The 17,136-nt window shown below is 32.5% G+C and overlaps 1 protein-coding gene across 2 annotated transcripts in view; it reads right to left on the minus strand.

Moving 5' to 3' along the window:
- LOC108735068 (echinoderm microtubule-associated protein-like 2) overlaps positions 1-15,697 on the minus strand; it is a 73,260-nt gene extending 57,563 nt beyond the window's left edge. The window contains exon 1 of one of the 2 annotated variants that reach the window (XM_018466866.2): positions 15,419-15,697. The gene's annotated coding sequence lies outside the window, so the exon portion shown is untranslated. Of the gene's footprint in view, positions 1-15,414 lie in introns of both variants that reach the window. The other variant, XM_018466867.2, reaches the window with a different exon arrangement.
- Between the last annotated feature and the right edge of the window lie 1,439 nt (positions 15,698-17,136).

The following is a 17,136-nucleotide window of genomic DNA, read 5'->3' on the forward strand; positions in this document are numbered from 1 at the left end:
TATATATTTATTATTATTAGTATAATACAGAGTCTTCAGTTTTTGTTTGGAAATCAAATTTTTTAGAGACGAAGGGTTGTAGTTGTCTGATACACAAGAAGATTCTTTATTTGTGTATTAAGGGGACCATTTTTACCTTATCGATTTTACACTTCCGTAATTCATACTTGCTTTGTGAAGAAAGTAGATATTCATCAATAAAAATAGTTGTATACAATCTCTTTAAAGCTAACTCTGAACAGAACTAAATTTTTACAGAGAAAGTTTAAATTTATTACAAATAAAAGATTTATTTTGTTTATAAATTGCGAAATTTTTTACTGTTACTACCTAATACAGGCATCTAAACAATAAATAGAATGAATTCGTACAGACTCTTCCTGATACAAATATACAACAAAACAATTCTCCTTATTGTTTTTTTTTGATGGTAGGTAATTGGTACGTGCTATTGTTTATTCTTATTCGCTTTATTGTTTTGTTATTATTATCCATAGGTACAAAACAAAAGGAAATAAACTGTTTGTCACCTTTGGGTTTACCTCTTAAAAAAAGTCAACGTTATTATCTTCTTAAACGGTTAACACTTACTGTAACACAAATCGGAATGAAAAAAGCAAAAAAGTTCAAGGTCTTCTTCATAGTGAGTAACATTTTAAAAGTTTAGTTTATTCATTGCGCGTGTCTAAGTGCTACTTTATGTACGTAATAGGAAACAGGATGTTAACAACTTCCGGCTATTTTATCTTGTGCTGTACCTGCATACTTTGCAATATCCAATCGCTAGTGAATTCGCCTTTTTGAAGATAAAGTTCATAATCATCATCGTTATCATAGATACACGTACCTCTACACTTTCCTATCCTGAGGTAATCTTCGTAGTTTCCTAAAACTGGATCAGGTTTAATCAAGCAGTAGAAACGTAGATCATAACTAGCTTTGCATGCTTCATAACATGCGCTCCAGAATGTAAACCCCTTACTGTTCGTTTCAAGAAGTTAGAGATACGCCCTTTCCCTTTATTAGTATGCGCCGTAGCATAATTCCAAATTCAATCATATTTGTCTACGGAGCTCATTTCTCCACCGATCATCGAGCGAGAACTAGACAAAAGTGTACAGTACCATTTGCGAAATTATTTAAACTGCCTCGTTAAAATTTAAGAATATGCTTTATTTAAAAGCATATTTAGCCAAAAATAATAACAAGTGAATTAACTTAACGTTCTACACACCTATAAAACTTTTGCTTTGTTTTCTATTGTTAATTTATATACATTTTTGTTTTAAGAAATTGCTAAACATTTTCGTCTAGTACTGTACAGTTCTAGCCGATCTCCTAAGACCGCCCATCGAGAGCTCTGCTCGTTCAAGCTTGTTCCAACTATTTCTGTCTTGCTTACACCTAGTGTGTATTCTTTCTATCTTCGCGCAGATTTCTTCAAGGTTACAATTCTAACAAATTGAAATGGACTGTACAACTTGGTACTAAAGATAATAGAATACGTCCCGTATGTCGGCAATCTCTTATTAATATTAATATGCGTTTATTTTATTAATTGAAACACAGTCAAACATTTTCTCAATCGCTTTGATAACTTGTCCTTTCAGTTTAAGACATTGAAAACGGCAAGAGTGAAGTTAAAAACTGAAAGACCAAAGAATCTTCCTTCATGTTAAATCCTGCTCCAAGTTTTCAGCACTCACTGTTACCAACCTCAGAAAAAATAACTAGAATTATCACCAAATTGTGTTTATCCTAGAAAATTGTGGTAAAACAACATTTCAGTCCAATGGAACTTACGAACAAGGAGAGATACGCTTTTTGAATGTTTCCTTCACGGCCACCTGACCAACATCTTCTAAAAATTTCACACAAAATTATTAGCTCATAGATTTCAAATAGTTTCTTAACAAGTTCTTCCACAGGTGTTTAGGAATTCAGGGAATCCTCAGGCTGGATAAAATAAGAAATGTGGATTCTCAGAAAATTCAGTGTTGACCCGAATTCAGCAAAACCAGATAAGGTGATTGGACTAAAATCTAAAAGGTCCCTAATAGGAAGTAAAATTACGTCTGAATAAGTAAAGCAGCTAACGCAGGACCAAAAAAATGTGGAATAACATGGTTAATATTATCCTGGAAGTGCATTTAAAAGAGCGAAAGTTGAAACATATTTAGAAATTCGCAATGAATATCTTGTCTAATAACAATTAGGCCTATTCGGTGTTTAAGTAATTCTCTATTATAAAATTCCATCCCACAACATTCCTTTGTAATAGGATCGCGTCTTGCTTCACTATCCTCATTCATTATTTACAGTACAAGTGAACATAGCAAACGAGTATAGGTGTAATATCGAAATGCAACACGTGTACATATGCGTATAAATAACATAACATATGATAATGGATGCTATTTTATGTCCTAAATCTCACTCTTACTTGTCCATTATTTGTATTTTGTATTGTTTGTAAAAATTCCAATAATAATTCGACAAACGAAAATTAAAACTGTAATTGGCCTTGTTCTAAATAAACTTTACTATGATTTTAATGTGTATTTATTAATGTAATTCTTATAGTATAATCTTTAAACTTACTCAACAATAGTCATTACCGAAATTACATCATTAGCCATTCAACGAGTAACTTTTACGTAAAAATACTAAAGTAAATAGTACAAAATAATAGAAAGAGGAGCTAATAAGAGGGGTATAAAGGTAGACCTACATTAGATTACTATTTACAAACGCTTGAAAATGTGTTCTAGTTTTATGGAATTTAAGAAAATGCGAAGATTAGCTGACAGTAGGAAAGAGTGGAGGTACGTGTCCAACCAGCCTTAGGACTGACGACTTTATGAAAATTTTGAATAGCCCAAAATATAAAAATACGTCAAGTAGTAGTAAACGCGAAAACAGATAAATCTCAATTGTGTAATCAACCTTTAGATAAGACTATGACATCATCTACTTATAGTTCTTTTAAAAACACCATTGGTGGATACTTATCCACCAAAGAAATAAGGGGTTATTAAAATGTTTTTTAAACTAACTAAAAAAAGTTGAATAAACCCAAAAAATGGCTAGAAAATTACATTTATAGTAGTTTGTTTAATACCTCTCTTTGCAGTATTAACTATATTATTATTATTTTTTCTCTTTGATTTGTTGATTAAGACCAGTTATAATAGTTTTATCTAAATGTTCCATACGTAAAAGTAAATTTCCTTAAAATTACATTTAAAAATTAACAAAACCTTCTAGGTCTCACAAAAGATCCCAAACATCCAAAAAATATATAACAAAAACTACAGTAGCGTATGGATGATAATTATTTGATGGTGTTATCTACAAAACAATTTAGAACATTCCTGAGATTTTTTTCTGACACATCGCATGTATTTCATAACTTTTGCTATCACTTTAAACCGTCCTCTCTATAATCAAACTTGGGATATAGTCTCCAATACTTGAAATCGAAAATAAATAAAAGGTGTAAATACTACAGATAAATATTGACAAATCCACTTATTAAACATCACGAAAGTAAACAACATCAGGTGTTTAGAACGTGTATTACAACACCAAATAAAGCACAAAATAACCAAATATTCATATACTTACAAAGGAAATACACCAGTGAGGAGTTGAAAACTGAATATAGGGATACTCTATCACTTACAATCATCTCAGGGCAGTATCATCTTTTGAAATACACAACGTAGTATAAGAAGATTTATAAAAATATCTTCAGCCACTTTTTCATATAAATAATAAAGTAATACATGTACATTAAATGCAACTTAAAATTCTTAGTGGATGCTAGGCTTTGTCCAAAAGACTGAGGGTTCGTTTTGGTTTAGATTTGAGAGAAGCAGAACATATTTTGAGATAGACGTAGTATATAATAAATATATTCCACACATTCACCAAATTTGTATATTCGTTTATAAAATATGTCTAAAAAGAGTTGATGCTGACATAGAAACGTGCAATTTCTATGTTCTTTGAACGTTTTGCTTTACCTATATAAATCTTATACTCGAAAGGGTAGGACTACTCGTCCACTTAAGATTTGCAAATTTTACTTAATCTTATCGTCAAAGTAAGTACATATTTATATTTTCTTAAGTAATCCTTATCCTAACAAATCCCGATCCTGAATTCAAATGTTTAATAATACAAGAATTTGATTGGGAATGGTGAGCTAATAATTTGGGGTTTAGGTTTGGTGAAGTCTTCAAGGGGTGACACGTACAAGAAACAGTTGCTTTACCCTAATTTGGAGGCTGTATATATATTATATTAAAATCTGATGTAGGAACAATTAGGGCATAAAATAAACAACAAAGGTTGTTCATAGATGGAGTTTTAAGTCCGGCAATAAATACATAAAATGTTACAACATGAACATTTTGATAGTTTATGTGCAAGATTGAACCCTGTAATGTCTTTATGAGGGTAGCAATTCGATGAGATTTACATTTAAAATTTTTAAGAAATTACAGTAGTGTAGACTATACAGTCAATACCTTTTAAGAGAATATAAATATAAAAGGTAGTAAATATATGACAAGTCTCAATAGGGGTAGAATTTACAAGTCGACGTTATGTTTGGGTAAAGTGAAAAATTCAATGAGAGTATATTCCTGGATTACTGTTAATCCTTTAGGGCAAATTTACGTATGGGCTGATTGGGATAAAGGCTCTAATGTAAAAAAAACAGTGAAACTTAAAATTTCACAAGAAAACTTTTAAAGAAACCTAACACATTTCAACGACTAAAATGCCATTTGGAGAGACTAAATTAATACTTTTGGGTGTTTCATTCCCACCAGCCAGTAATGCTGGTGGGCGGGCAGTCCCTCCGGGCTATGCCGGAAGGTAGGGCGGAAGGCCCTCTTTAGCCTGCTTTCAGGAATCGTGGGAATGGGTGGGTGGTGGTTCGGGTGAGAAAGTTGAGACGGACGAAATGAAGACAGAAGAGAATGAAAGATTATCTGTGGAATATTACTGCCTCAGCATTTGCCTAAGTGATCCAAGGAAACCACAGAAAAACTTGGACCAAGGCAGACGGACCCGGAATCGAACCGGCGTCCTCCCGAATGCTAAGCAATGGTCTAAACCTCTAGGCCATGCCGCTCGGTCTCCAGTCCTTAAAAAAAAAAAAAACTTTTGGGTGTTTCATTCCCACCAGCCAGTAATGCTGGTGGGCGGGCAGTCCCTCCGGACTATGCCGGAAGGTAGGGCGGAAGGCCCTCTTCAGCCTGCTTTCAGGAATCGTGGGAATGGGTGGGTGGTGGTTCGGGTGAGAAAGTTGAGACGGACGAAATGAAGACAGAAGAGAGTGAAAGATTATCTGTGGAATATTACTGCCTCAGCATTTGCCTAAGTGATCCAAGGAAACCACAGAAAAACTTGGACCAAGGCAGACGGACAGAACGGAATCGAACCCGCGTCCTCCCGAATGCTAAGCAATGGTCTAGACCTCTAGGCCATGCCGCTCGGTCGCTAAATTAATATAAATCCAAAACCTTATTACACATTTTATAAGATGTATCTATAGAATTATAATCTAGCACCATTTTAAAGAGTATAAATCACTAATGATTAGGTAAATTGGTTACCTTTTGGTACTCAATTACACACTTATCATCCTAATTTCAGGGTGAGGGGTCCAGTGAATACGATCATAAACATAATATCTAGGACTATTGCATCAATGAACTCTTAAAAGTGTACAAGATCGTAATGTAGCATCATTTTTGTGAATCCAATCTGATACAAAACTATTTTGATTACTTGTGTATGATTTCGACAATTAAGTTAACTTTATTCATTGAATTTCATGTTTCACTGCTAATCTTCATAAATAAATGTACCTATAGTAGTAAATTGGTGGTCTTTATAAACTGATTTTTTGTTCACTAAATTATCCAAGTCACGTAATTTAATGCAGTTGTTCAACATGACCGAATTCTTTTAGGTTGTACCTGTCGACTTATTTCGATTTACACCGTCCATTACGATTGTTTTGGATTACAGTTGGTATGATTGCTTTCATCGAAAGTTCCGTTCTCAATCTTAATGTGTATGAATCGAACTTACAAGTGAGTGAATGAGAGCATTTTGCAACAAATTGAACGTCAAATGTATACCGACGACTTTATTCCGACGTTATGCCCGCGGCAAATCAAGAGAAAGGTCATTTTTAAAACTATGGAAATAGGAAACTCGTATAAACTTATCACCATTCCACAGAAGAAATCTTTACATTAACCGTGATTTTGTGTTTAGCATCTAGCAAGGAGGACCTAGAGATAGCTTTAAATAAAACGGAAGCGGTACTGACAGATCAGTAGGTACTGTATGAAAATAAATAAAAGTAAAACTAAAATACTGGTATGCAAGGGAAGAAAAAGTAAGGAAAGAGCGAATATAAAGATAGGAGACGAAAAATTAGAAGAAGTGGCTGATTTTAGATACCTAGGAAGTCAGATAAGTGAGGATGGAAGGAGTAGTAGGGATATAAAGCAGAGGATAGCGCAGGGTCGTGTCGCCTTTAATAAAAAGAAGTCACTTCTATGCTCGCGAACGGTTAATTTAGAAATTCGAAAAAGGTTGTTAAAGGTGTATGTTTGGAGCACGGCGTTGTACGGGTGCGAAACGTGAACAGTGGGAGCGGCGGAAAAGAAAAGGTTAGAAGCGTTCGAAAAGTGGTGTTATAGGCGGATGATGAGGATATCGTGGGTAGAAAAGGTTAGAAATGAAGAGGTATTGGTAAGAATAGGAGAACAGAGGACTCTGTGGAAGTCAATAAAAAATAGGCGAGATAGGTTGGTAGGACACCTTCTCAGGCATGAAGGTCTAGTCAGAGACATATTAGAAGCAGAAACGGGAGTTAGGAGGAGTAGAGGTAGACCTAGATTAGATTACTGTTCGCAAATAGTTAAGGATGTGGGCTGTTCTAGTTTTAGGCAAATGCGAAGTTTAACTCAGGATAGGAAAGAGTGGAGGTACGTGTCCAACCAGTCTTAGGACTGACGACCTTATGATGATGATGATGATGATGACGGATTTTGTATAGTAACTACGACTACAAACCGTTTCGCTGGATGTTTGTTGACCAATTCGTAAACCCAAACAGACACCTGACTGGAAAAATCCCATCATATTTTAGGACACCGGTCGAAATTCATGAAAAAGCTCTAACATAATGTTAAAAGCCAGGTACAGCACTCATAAATAATAGTCCCCGAACATTCTAGAACGTTGTGGATACCTCTGGTCCAATTCCTAGATAATTCAGAGCGTTCTAGTCGAGGAGCCCCCTAGAAACAATTTCTTGGTCAACGGAAATTCCAGAGCTGCAGATTGCTCTCGGGGATTGTCATAAGCCTGGTTCTCTAATCACTTCTTTCCGTATAAAATAACCTGACTGAAGCATGCGTGCAGGAAGCAAGCACATGTAAACCAATATTAGATTAATATTAATATGTTTAATGAACGTTTACCACTTAATGAATAATTTTCTCTGGGATGTTTACATACCAACTCTCTGTGGATGCAGTTATCGTTTGAAAAAGAAATTTTACATTGCGATTCGTAGAAAAATACTGTAAATTCTTAAATTATCTTAATAGGAACAGAAGGAAAAGAGGAATGACGGGAATACTTCGTACCATTAGAAACAAAAGTAGTTTAAACTGAAGAATTTATATGTCTCACTAAAGTTTATAATAATATGCATGCAAATTGTTTATTAACTTTCTCAGGGAGATCCAAAACGAAACATACAAAGAAGGTTTTGTATATTATGACCTAAACCTATAAATGATATTTTTTTGAACTGCTAATGGGTCAACCTCAATGAGACAAGGGTTTTATTATAATAGCTTTTACTATAGAATTGTAGAGTTATTATAAAGATACAGCTCAGAATCCATGTTGCAAATTCGATAAAAATTAACTTCTTTATGGAGAATTGTAAAGAAATTGTAATAATAAGAAGGATCTTCGACTTGAGAAAACGGAGATACAATAAAAACTAAAGAAATAACAAGTGGCATTTCTCGTCTATATAAAAACGATCGCATTATTTTCTACGGTATACTACAACTAACAGTACAATAACTAAGTGAATTGGTTGAATAAAACTTTTCATTCACCAGAACCGAATGAACGATTAACCTGACGCCAAATGACAAAAACCTGTCTAGTTTCTTTCCATTGTCGCCTATTATTTGTGCTTTTTCATTCAACAATGGATTTATGTTACGTTATGGTTAGACAAATAAAGTCACCGACAGACAGAACAAAACGAGACTGAGTCTTGAGCCTTTTCCTCACTTCAGCATAAGTAGTAAGAAGAAACCCTACAAACCAACTGATTTCCTACAAAGACCGTGTGGATTTACGGTCGCTGCCATTGTTATGTAAAAAAACTACCGGTAGGTAAATTATATTAAAGAACACACAACTTTGCATTTCCGTTCTCACGAAACTTGCGATCATCAGGCAATTGTTCAGAGAGACTTAAGTTTAAACAAACTGTTTTGTTGGTAATCTTTATGTAAAGTCATGTAAGTGTTTACAATAAATAATGGCATGAAGTGAAACTTTAATATAGTAATATTTTTAAAAAAAGTTGGCTTAAACTATTGCATTAACCAATTATTTATTAAACACTAGAAATATACAATTTTACTTCGAGCGGACGAATGCGAAATACAGGTTTAGTTTTGTTTACTTTTACGCTTGCACTATACAAAACAGCCGTTAGCTTCTGAGGCCTGTTAAAATGACCCCTTTTGGACATATCCACCAGGGGTCAGACGTGGCGCGTGACGTTGTAACGCGTGACGTTACACTTTTCTGTTTTTATATCCTAATATTTCCTTTCTACCTTCGATAAAGAAGTTTAATTTAAAAAATGTCTACTTGTTTTATAAATTCTTTTCTTCCTTTAAGTATCAATGAATTATTGTACAATACTTATCGAAAAATAACTGGCTTGGGTACTAGATTAGATAATATTTCTAAACAAAGTTGAAACTCCTAAAATTTTAATCAAATCCGCTATGGAAGACATTTTACCATTTAATCCTGTTATATCCTTGATAGCGATTCTTTACTGAGATAGTATTAGTACATACGTAAGTACATTGCTGTTGTTTTGGTATATGGTTGGTAGGTATGCCTAAGTTTGTTAATATTCTAGATAAGGAAATCAGATAAGCCATGAGAAACGTAAGCCAGTTATTCTGGTTTTCACGAATTTTTTAAGAAGATAAGAAGGTGTTGTAGAACTACCGCAAGAGTCTACTTACTTCTGAAGAAAATGCACGATTATGTAATTTGTAAGGCATTCACCCAAAGGAGTCCGTTTCATAGAATTACTTCATCAAATAACAGAAGTTTCTGGAAAGTTAAACATTTACTGGATGGTAAGCAAAGTTAGGTACATGCATAAATAATAGCACAAACGTGCTTATAGTAATTTTTCAAAATTAAAAACACGTATTTTTTTCCAAATAAAAAATGAATATAATAGCAAATTTAACTAACTCAGTTTCCTTCCAAGATAATAATATTTTGTTTTCATACTTATTACTTTATTTTCCAATGTAGAAAGTCGAAACTGTGATTTTATTTAATGCCATAAATGTTTAGAAATAATATGAATAAATATACTTTTTGTGTAATAATTCGTTACATTTCTAATATACTTTAATGTAATTTCACTAATTTTAACAGTTGTAGTAAGTAGTATTTAAAAAAGTTTATTTTATACGAAGCAATAAAAAAAAATAGGAAAATATGAGGAGGGGTTGGTGAAGTTGGAAGAAGGTTATCAGGGTGGAAATATGGAGGAAGAAGTTATGGGAAATAGGGACGAAAAGTAAATATGATAGATAGTGATATGATCAAAAAATGGTAAAGAGAAAAGGTCTAAGAAAAATAGAGGAGTCAAGATATATGGTGAGGCTGAGAGAGATTTTGTGGAGACATTATAGGACATGTAACAGGGAGGTAAAATTTCTGTTTTGGAGGAGGGTAGTAGAACTTGAGAAGAAAGCTAAGAATTGGTAAATGAGTTTGGAGAAATTTAAAGAATAAGGGGTTGTTTTTTGTCTAAGACAGTGAAAGAGGTATGGAAAAGGAAGATAGTGGGGGAGGGGCAAACAGATAATAGATAATTAGGTAAGATAATAATAAATGTGAAAATATGGGAAAATATCATAGTATCCATTTATAGTATTGTACCTAAACAATTAATCAAATGTCTTCAATAATCAACGTTTTAAAATCATGAAAATCTACACATTTTTAGAATTGTAAACTTTATGTTTATGTAACTACTAATTAAATGTTATTACTTAAACAATTAACCATTAAATATAAGGTGAGTTCAAGGTACAATATGTAGATGTAGTTGTTACGTAACAAAATCGTTTCCTAGTGAAGACCTTGTACCTAGAAATTACTGTAGTTATTTACTTAACTAATTTTAAAATACTTCTCAAAAAGCCTCATCTTGTATTTTAGTTGCGTTTTTTTTTCTAGGAGAAGTTGAACTCATGAATAATGCATAACCTAAAAGCTTCTTAGAATTTGCAACTTAAGCATTCAGGTAAAATGTCCCGGTTCTTTCACATTCTCTTTATGCAAATACTTAATGTAAAAGCTATCGATACACTAAAACTAATGTATAAAATCAAACTAGGTTTTTAACGGTCAGTTTCATTTAAATATAATATGAAACGTTAAAATAATTAGATACTGTTACATGTAAATGAACGAGTTAAAGGTACTTTTGCTTTTGTTCAGTAACTGGGGCCATTTTACGGCCCTACGTGCCGAATTACTTTTCGAAAAACTGAGATGTTTCTTCTGAAGTTTACTTTTTTAACAATCAGGGGTGCGTACTGAAATTTATGGGATGGATGGGATCTAATGTAAAGATTATTAGTTAAAAGTTTTCTTAATATCACGTAGAGGGTTCCAAGAATATCAAGGAAGAAGAATTCTGACTTACTAAAATACAAACTGTAGGGTTTTACAAGTGTTCTATGTATTTACTTGATGCTTCCATGAGAACGAGGATCTTTAGGCACGCATCCTTCTAACTTTAGCCCTTTAACTACTTCCTCTTAGTAACATTATTAAGAGATTAAATGTTCAACGACATACGATACGTATTTTACTTTTCATTCTGCCTCGTATTACAATGGGCAAATAAACTGGAACGTATGTTATTCAGCAGGCATTTAATACTTAAATTCGTCCTACATGATCCTGACTACGCTTCAAAGAATGTAATCTCTACAATTCTTGGACTTGGATTCTGTACTCCAACTTACTGCAATGTATAGTACCATTTATTTTGGAATTGGTTCGTACAGACTATGCCAAAGAGGTCTCCCATTCATTTTACAGCGCTCATATGCATTTGTAACCCTTCAAGATTAAGCCAATTGGATTTGCGTGTGTCCACGAAGTAATGATCTTGAGGAATGTGAGGCCGCGTTGCGTTTTCATGAACAAAACCGATAACTTGGTAATAAATTACAACAGAACGTAAACTTTGCATGCAAGCAACTTATGAAAAAGGACATGCATACGCTCACACTCGTACTCATGTAACATTTAACGTATTTTAAGACGCTGTTGGTGAGACTGTTATTGGTAGATACCACCGTCGTCGTCGTCTTGAGACCGTCGTTGTTGCTGCCGTCTCTTCGGCGGTGCTGTCCTGCAGATATTGACCTCAGCGAAGGTTAACAACCGAAGAAAGTAGTACGAAAAATCGAACCTCGAGATTTAACTATTGCTGGATACCTAATGGTAGGTACTACTACAACTACGACTACGGTACGGTACTAGACTCGCAAACAAAATGCTAATAAGGACGACATTGGTGGGCACTTAAACCAATGTGAACTTTAACGACGGTTAGATGAAGAAGCATGTTTTTAAAATTATAAAGAAATTGAAGCTTGATGACGTTCATTGTAAAGAAATGCGATAGATATGTGGCAACATCCTGTAGAAGGCGTGTATTCTACTACTAAACTGCTTATGTTTCTTGTAAAATTCATCCAGGTGTTTTCTACTGGGAACTTTTTTTGGAAAATAATATGTGTCTCCTCCTATCATAAAAAACGAATAGACAGACACACGTATGATCCCATAAGGGTTCCATTTTTCATTCGGACGTACGGAACCCAAACACGAGAACTAACTTAACATTGTAGTTGAAAAAAAACATGTTCTCCCATACTTTCAAACTGCAAATGTGATTTGTGCCTACATTATTATTTTATTGAAAGATTTATCACGTCATATATTATTCTTATTAATTTTCCTATAATCCGTAAGCAAAGAACTATTTTCTGTATTTTTTTTTAATTTTAGGTTCAGTAGTTTCGGAGGTAAGGGGCGGAAGAGTCAATTTTCATCTATGTTCTTAACTTAAATAACTTTAAAACTATTTACTTTAAAATTATAAAAAATATATATTTGAGACCCTTATAACAAGCCCTTTCATTTGATATGTTATACGGTACAGTTTGCAAAACTTTTGTTTTTAATTTTCTATTGGCCCCCCAAAAATGACCCCCATTTCAAATTAATCGGTCCAGTAAAACTACTGTGACAGACGGACAGACAGACACACGATTGATGCTATAAAGGGTTCCGTTTTTTATTAGGACGTACAGGGCCCTAAAAAAGGTACCTATCCTGATAATTCGAGTATCTTTTTACTTCACTTGCACTGTATGGTTACTAACCGATACTATTTCATCATTGAATTGTGAACCAGTGGGCAATATAGCGTTGTAGAGAGATAGTAATTGGACCGTAACGATATTGAACTTGATTTAGAATTTTCCCATATAATAACGGCATTTGGGATTAGCCAAAAACCGTCCCACTCATTTGACAAGCGTGAAATTATAATTCGTAATGAGTATGATTCAAGACGTATCAAAAATCGATTGGATATGGTTATTTGAACAACACCAACTCCAATGCATAAACCACTATTACAATATTTATGTTTTTGCATTTTTAACAATCATTTATTTCACGAAAATCTATATCCTAATATGAATTAATATTGAAACAGGAGAACTGATTTCGAAAGGACTTAACAACCGGGAAGAGGAGGTTACCAGAAGTACCTAATCTGGGCTACTTTTCTTAAATTGTTTGTGCATTTTTAATTGCTAAATTCATCTGCTATTTTTTATATTATTTAATTTTAATTGATGTTTTAATTCCATCAGACAATGTCATAATTTCATTTACTTAATTCGAGCATAGCAAACCCGCACGGATAGAACTAATTTGCAGAAAATTACTTGAGTGATTATATGAATTAATCATTTTCTTACACAATTGATGACCATTACAACTTTTTATAAACGTTTGTCTAGGTAAAGGAAGTAGTGTAATTAATACAAGAAGTAATTAAAATAAATTAATTGTATGCGATGAACCGCAGTACTTAATAAGAATTTGCCATCATTGGTGAAATAGTTATTTGTACAATATTCAAATCTTATATGGAGTAAGTATGTTAAAAAAGCAATTTACTTTCTTAGAACTAATAAAAATGACAGATGTCTGATGTAATAAATAAGAACAAGATATTTTGAAGTAAAGAGGCCTTTTTTGCATTTTCTTGATTATAAGTTAAATAAGTACTTACTATCGTATGACATATCTTGAAATTATCTTTAATTTTCCTTTGCTAATTATTCTGTTAATCGTAATCGTATTATATAATCTTAAGGCCATTTTGTAATTGGTTACGTTGTTTATAATGACAAAGCAGCAGTGTAGGTATTATCCTATTATTTGAACAATGTAATCGAAAATTGTTATTGTCATTATACTTCTATGAATGAGTAGCTAACAAGTGGGAGTTTCTTCATTCGAAGGAATTATAATAAGTGATGCACAATCCTACACGAAACATTAGGTACCTTTAACTGCTCAATGGTAACGAGAGTTTCAAATGAAAAACGATTTCAATTTGAAAGATAAAAATTAATATCAAAATCTTTTTATTTTTACATTATTTTAAACGTATGGGCTTATATTATATTTCAGTATAATACTCTATATTTTGGCTTAAAATGGCCGTGGTCTATTGGGACCTTTTCCCTTTCGGCCTCTTAAGTAACTAAACATTTTGAGGAATTTGGAGTGTTTTAGTGTTTATTTACGTAAAATTAAATTTTTTTCAACTGTATGTATAATGTATAAATCCTTTCAATATATATTTTGAAAATTTACTATTTTTGCATTACATACATATGCTAGAGTTAGACGCTTTTGAAATAAGGTAAGGTAAAATAGTTAATCACTCTTCATAGATTATATTAATTATCTATCGTAACAAATATCTAATCTTAATTAGGGGAACAATCGTTACAATTTTTGCTGCGTAGAATTTTTTTTAGAAAATCACTAATTCTACAAACCCTTTGATAATAAATCAATTTTAATATTTAATAAATTGCCACTGTTCAATGTCCCTCAAAATTTTGTGATCATAATTCTATTCAATATAATGTTTATAACTAACGTACTTTAAATCAAAATATGCGTCTTAAAAGATTTATAATTTAATATTATGCATAGGGAAAAAGGTCCCCCATGAGACCGTAGAATAAAACACAAGTTTGGACTTTAAGTCTCCCTTTTAGAAATTAATGCAATTTTCAGGTTTTCACCATAATCATCTTTTAGTGTAAATAATAAAGTAATATTAATCCAATAAATGCAAGTTAAAGCTTTTCAAAGGTGTTACGTTTTGTTCAAAAGATATTACGAGTTTCTTTAGTTTGGAGCAGTTTTCAGAACAGTAGACGATATTTTCAGACATTTATTAATAACTATCAACTATTTATTCTTGTTTTGAAAGATATTTGCTTGGTGGAAAACAATATCAAATCATCAACAAATTCATACAAAAAATGTGCAAACAAAAAAGTGACAAGTTTCTTTCAAATCATTTATTTTAAAATACAATGATAGTTTTCAATGAATAGGGAATACTGTGATTTTTCCAAAGTAATAAAGCCTTTCGAAATTAATTACAAACTCTGTACCAATTGCCTGAGTACAAAGCAGATTCAATTTCCCGATAACAGCCGGTGTAACTAATTCAGCAAAATCGAATAATGTTGCGATGAACGAAGAACAATACTTCGAAAGATGCCGACATAATTTACACGCTTGAATTAATTTTGCAAAAAAAGCTTCATAAAATACACAAACATAGGCATCATTGAACGCTTTTAATATTTAAAGCTTTTCAAATTCTATACCAACATAAAGGTCAGACCTTGGCGAAAAGTTTGTGGGAATATCAGAGGAAAAAGTATCGCAACATACCTACCAAGTGATAAAAGATGATGATGTGTTGTTTTTCACGAGTAGTAAAATAGTTTTTCCAACCAAACGGAAAGTTTCACTTTCAAATATACTCACGGCACTCTCGAACCACGGATTACTACGATAATAATACTAAGTAAAACACACACTCTGCTATCACGATTTCAAACTAAACCACCGTACACATGCACCGTAATATTCGCTATATCTATATCTACCTGCTTGCTAGTTTCGTCAGGTGGTCAATGGAGGTATCTGCCCCACCATTTCCGACTTGTGCCTACCTGGTGCCTTTCTCTGTTTCATTTTGTCCCGTTGACAATAATATTGCAAGGAAGCAGTAACATGATGTTTGAACTGTTTACTTCGCAAAACAGTCAAAAGGGGCTGCTTTGTCTTACTTTACTATTAGTAGTAAACAAAACAACTGGCAATATTAATGTTTGCTTTGCTCATACAAGGACTGCTACGAAATTAAAAGTACAGGCTACAGAGTTACCTATTAACCCACAGTTTAAAAGCTTAGCTTTTCTTCCCATACTAGTTTTTAGTAGAAAATATTACCAATTACTTAAATTGTATGCAAAGATGGGTACTCAATCGTTAAAAAGGAGAATTAAATATATATATATTGTAAATATGCCATAACATTATATGTTTTAAATCTAATAATCATTGCTAACCTACCTGTTAAACGTTAATACTTGGGTAATATTTTAAAACATTAAAAAGAACAAAGCAATACAAGTACCTACAATACTTATCGTTAGTAAAATTTTGATGGTACCATAAAATGGCAATTTTTACTCTTTTAGTCTGCGCTTATTTATTTATGTCAATCACGCAGCCAAATTATGAAAGCTTTTGTAATAAAATATTTACCTACTTTTTAACATTTATTTGAATAGAGGAATTTAGGTATGAAATAATTGTGAAAAAACTGCCAATCCTTTATGTATTTACTATTACGAGTTGTTTGCTTTTAATCCTCTGTATGTTTCCAATATGAATAGGTGTGGGAGACTGTTAATGATGTCTTCTACCAAACAGGTTGCTTATTACATAAGTGGAAATGATGATGATGCATAAATTTGAATACCAATTATCTGCTTTAACAATTATTATTCCAACATTGCGGGGGTGTAAAACGTAATACGCAAAAAATGAAACGGTTTTTATATATATATTTTTCTAGGTAATTTGTAATTTAAATCAGTAAAAAAATCGATTTAAAATGATAATAAATAACGGTAAATTATATTGTTACCTTTAATAATTACTCACGCGCGTTATTTTTTTAAACTTTTCCTTAATTCTGTAATATTTTTTTGCAATGTCCAAATTATTATTTTAAAAACTGGGCCTTCAAATATAGACAACCAGTTACAATTCTACCATAATTACCAATTACTTTATCGAAACGTAGGACCATTATATAAGAAGTAAATTAAGTAAAGGGTCTAAGAGGTTAGCAATTCATTAAAGTTCAAAAGTAGAGAAACATTACTGAAGTTTGGTTATTAATTTTTTGGAAGATGAGATTGAGTTTATTATTTTAATTTGTGTACACATAGGTATAGTAAATCCTCTGGTTGTCCCAATTAAATTTAAAAAAATCCACCTCAAGGGATGAAAAATTGAGGGATGATTCTCATTTTTAATCTTTTAGTTGAAGTTTGCACATATAGACAACACCTTTAAGTAGTTATTTAAAAGAAAAAT

The sequence above is a fragment of the Agrilus planipennis genome, unplaced genomic scaffold (assembly GCF_000699045.2).
Source record: "Agrilus planipennis isolate EAB-ADULT unplaced genomic scaffold, Apla_2.0 scaffold20, whole genome shotgun sequence".
NCBI classification, from domain to species: Eukaryota; Metazoa; Arthropoda; class Insecta; order Coleoptera; family Buprestidae; genus Agrilus; species Agrilus planipennis.